Below are 5,152 nucleotides of genomic sequence, written 5' to 3'. Positions count from 1 at the left end.
TTTTTTAAATTTGAGGTCTCATTTTTGAGATATTTGATCTCCAAAATGGCGAAAAATATTAGTTTTTGTTGTTTTTCTTTAAAACGGTTAAACATAGAAACTTCAATTTTGGTACAGACTAATTGAGTGTCATTCTATGGTAGTGTTTTGTAGTTCAGTTTACTTTTATACAAGGTAGAAATGTGGAACTCCTACTTTTGTTTTGTTCAGAACTTTTTTATGTGCACTTAAACTTTTATCAACATAATTTTTTTAATTACTACAAGTTATTTATCAACTATTTTAGCTCTTATTGTTTTTTCTTAAGGGCACTAGTTTGGCCACAAAAAAATTAAATCGTTTCGGCTTGGTGAAAACTTTCCAGGCTGTTGGATTGGTAGAGGTCAAGTCTAGGAGGCTCCTATAAACTTGCCTCCTAGACCTGCCGATCTAAACACGCTCGATTTTTACTTCTGGGAGCATTTAAGAAATACGGTTTAGTCAAAAGAAGTGAATACAATCGGATAACTTTAGGAAAGAATATTTAATATTTCTAACGAAATAAGAGCTTCAGTGCAAACTTTACGGTACGGTAAAGTTACGGTCTGTAATTTCATTAAAAAACTGCTGCTAAGTTAACATTAGAATGGTTATTTAAATTTAATTTTGCTTGTTTGTATCGTTGCACATATTGTTACCATGTTTTTATTTAAGTAACATTTATTCAAACTTAATAATTGTAATGTGAACCAATATACACAATTTAGAAAAATAATTTAGCTTGTTAGTAATCAACTCATAATGCGTACAAAAATTGTTATATGAAAACGTTATTAGATTTTAAAAAAATAACTTAATTACACATTGTGAGAACAGCAAAGAAAACGATTTTATTTTTTTGCGGGCAAACTAGTGGTCTTAGGAAAAAACAATAAGAGATAAAAAGTTGGTAAATAGCTTGTAGTAATTAACAAGATTATGTCGAGAAAAGTTGAATACTTAAGCATTCAACAGGAACAGGTTGACATTTCGAAAGTACGTTGCGCAGTCAACGAATCTCGTTGAATTTACCGTTTATCCTTGTCTGTCTTATTGTCACTCTGTATATTTCCATGGTTACCGTTCTGATATGGTTTTTTGGAAATTTCTCAGTTTTTAATAACAATTAATTTGTTTTACTATTTTTTCTGTCCTCCTATAACAGCGCCAGACAACACCTCCAGAGGAATGACGCCAATTTTGAATCACCCTGTATGGTTGTATCAATATCCTATTTTTCACAAAGAGGCTTCGCTTTTTCTTTTACCTCTTCACAGAGGTTGTCCCTAATTTAGGATAGTTCAATAGCTAATGATTCAAGATCATGGAACGCTGCTCTAAAATTCATTCTTGGATCTTGTAATCTGAGCTGCACACTATCAATATTTCTTAAGATTTTATACCAGAAATTAACTAGTTATAAAACCATAAGTTAGTAACAGAATTGCAGCTTTACTGCTGATGTCACTTATAGTGGTAATGTCCCCTGCTAATTTTTCTAATAGTTCTACCATATTCCCATCGACGATAATGCAAACGGCTTGTATTCTGGCGCTCCATCGTGTTTCAGATTCACGTTTTGTTAAAGTTTTTTGTTTTAGTTTTTGTTAAAGCATTTTTTAATAATTGCCATCATAACGTTGAATGTGAGAAGAAGAGATAGATGTTTTCAATTATCTTGTTTAGCGGCAATAACTTCTACTAAATTTACATTTACAAATAATGATTTATGATTTTTTTTCATCATTCTTTGTTGAACTCCAAATGTGTGACCTGCCACCACCAATTAAACATGAAACGATTTCTAAATAATGCTTAATAACAAAGTTAAAATTTGATCTTCAACTGTTAATATCTTCTAGAAATTTTCGAGAAAAAAATTTTTACTACTTCCCAAGTGAGCCTCTATCTCCCCTTGAAAGGAATGACGCCAATTTTGAATCATTCTGTATGTGTAAGAAGACGCCGCAAAATGCCCAGATAATTGGCTAGAGATGTTGATCTTTCCGAAGAAAGTGAAATTTCTCACGTTACGAAAAGCGTTCTTGATCGTATCCAATAAGAAATATGTACCCGATTTACACGATTAGGTGACCTTAATTTCATATTTGGATTTATACTAGACGTTGAAAATTTACTAAACAAGTATAATGTCGATATATCGATAGTGACCTTGAAAAAAAGTGTAAAAATGTGGGTGAATTAAATAAAACACATTTCAATGGAATAGATCTCTTTGACAGAACTTTGAAATATGTGATAAACTCCGCAGTAGGAAAGAAATTGAACCTAAAATTCCATTACAATTTCTTACTTTTATAATCTCATATGGAGATGTTTTTCCAAACCTGAGAGTGGCACTTCAAATACTCCTGACAATCTCAGTATCAGTTGCTAGCTGCGAACGTTCATTCAGCAAATTAAAATTAATTTTGACATAGATCAACGATGGGACAAGATCGAATATGTGACTTAGCATTTTTAAGTGTGGATAGAGAAAAATCTGAAATGATCAACTTTGATGATATTATTATTTATTTTTATTATAATTATAAATTTGCATCATCATAAGCAAGAAAAATTTAGACATGTTTTCTTAATGTATCATAATCATATTATTATTAAATATATGCATCTCCTTAGAGATACTAAATCTTTACTTTTTTTTTGTTTTAAACTGCGTGTTTTTAAATATTTCTTCCTAAATATGTAAAATAAATAATAAGTATCTTTTGAACTAATTCTAGATGATCATATACATTCCAAAATCTAGTCTTGTTTTTTCAACTACATTTTTTGCCTAAAATTGAAGGGATATGCTGAGCCTATTACTTAATTTATTTTATATTTTACATATAATATTATAAAGTTTTTGGGGGGCGCTAAAGGGGGGTGGAGCAATATCACATTGTTTGAATTATTGCCCACATTTGCCAATAATTCAAACAAATATAAGGTTTTGAAGACAGCCAAGCCTATAATGGGTTGAATAGAAATGTAACTTGCACCATTTTTTTAGGTCAAAGCTTAAATCATTGATTTACCAAATTTTGTGTTAATTATAAAACCGACAATAACACTTTACATTTATAATAAATATAATAGCAACGTTTCCCATAATTTCTTTCCTTTGAAGTAATTTCATATTTTCAACTCAGTTGCCATACGGATAAATGAGCAGGTAATGTACTAGAATCGACAGCCCCGAACAGCCATTACAATGATTGACAATATTGATAATAATGTATTACGTGTTGACTATCTTTAATTGCAAATATTGTAAATATTACAAACAAAGGAAAATAGCTTCACATTCGACAATATATTAAAAATGCTAACAAAAAATTATATTTACTTGGACAGGTTTGCGTTATATTAACCGTTGTAATAAGGACATTTTCTAAATTTTCCACAAATTCAAATGAAGTAGCAGAAGTTACTATAAGCAATGTTATTATGTAATAAAAACAATATTTGTAATAAGTGTTCTAAGCTAGATAAAAATTTCAGACTTTTATCAATAGATAGTCCGGCATCTGATTTTAGTTAGCCTTGGTTCACATTGCAACCAGTACAATTCTCGTTTTCATCTAAAAAATTTAATCTTCAAGATGTCGTTTAGCACAAAAACAAACTTTATAATTATACCCATATCTCAACTATCATTAAATATGAGATCGCAAATTGCAAAATAAAATTTCTGTAAATCATTAGAGGTATAAATGAAACCGAACTCAAGTATTTAAAAATATAATTGACGACTCGATATATTTTAACTCCTTTTAATTAATTTGATAATTTTAAGCAATGTTTTTCGAATGAGTGGAAAGAAATGAGTAAGAGGTCATAATCACTGCTAAACAAATAAAATAATTCTACTAGAGGAATATGTAATAATGTGAATTAATTTAAAATTCAGCGAACTCTTTTTTGAAAAATAGCTCAAACTCGTCAATTTTAAATTGTAAATGCGACATTTTTATATTAACTTAGTTTACACAGAGGAGTCCAAAAGTTGCGACCATCAGTTATTTCTTTTCAAGGAATCGCTTGCTTTTTATTTACATTTTGAATTCTCCATTGAATTATAAGGATTCAGGTACCATGCGTTATATTTAAATACAACAGGAGTCAATAAATTGACGAGGTAAAAAATGTCTTTGCCAAGATAACAAGATATAAGAAGAATTTATTGATTGTCTTGGATATTGTCAAACCGCATGCCATTAAATAGTGCAAATCACTGTCGCTATCAACGCAATTAATAGCCTCTTATTTCCATGCAGCGTATGAAACTTTGTGATTTAGCTAATTGACTAATTTATATTTATAATTTTACTGAATGGAAGAAGATAATTTTATAATATAAAGCGTGTTTGAAAAGGAAAAGAATATAAGAAGGTTTAATAAAATCTGGTTTTCTGAAGCAGAGTAGTCAATTATCTATTGATTTATAATATACTATACATAATATTATTATTGCATAGGTGTGTCGGACTTCCATTGCTAGATCGTCTAATTTTGACGTTTAATAGTTTCAGTCATCTGTGACTTCCGGTAACTCGACAGCAAAAAGTCCATAGGTGTAACATCGCAAGGGCGTGGCGTCTACCTAATGGGGAAATAGCCGACTGAATGATTCGCACTGACAATGTCAACTTATCAGTGGAATAATCTAGGGCCGTCACAAATTAGCCTTGTGACGTAATAACAAACGATCAAGTGGATTTTTCCAATGGTGAATTTAATATTATCCGTGCTGAGCTTTAATAAAAACTGCAACGACAAAAACACCAACAATATTTGATTAAAAACCCGTTTAATCACTAAATAAGATCGTATACCTACGAATACAATTTTCTAAATCTACAAATGTTTCCTAAATCTAATTTACAAAGATAAACTTACCTTTAGCTTAAAACTAAGAATATAAATTATAAAAAGTGAACCAAAAAGTCTTGTTAGTTCTATTTTTGAACTATTTTTTAATGAAAACAAAAGGTGTTAAAATGAGTGTGCATCAGTGTCTAGTATTCACTGAGTGTTCCAAAACAACGGTATTGAAACCAATTGTACATTTAATTACAAATAAACACTACCGCCAGCTATTGACGGTGAAACGTTGTCTTCAAAG

This window comes from Dendroctonus ponderosae, unplaced genomic scaffold, assembly GCF_020466585.1.
Source record: "Dendroctonus ponderosae isolate FM_Combo_2020 unplaced genomic scaffold, Dpon_F_20191213v2 Dpon_F_20191213_1, whole genome shotgun sequence".
NCBI classification, from domain to species: domain Eukaryota; kingdom Metazoa; phylum Arthropoda; class Insecta; order Coleoptera; family Curculionidae; genus Dendroctonus; species Dendroctonus ponderosae.
This window is presented reverse-complemented; position numbering follows the sequence as displayed.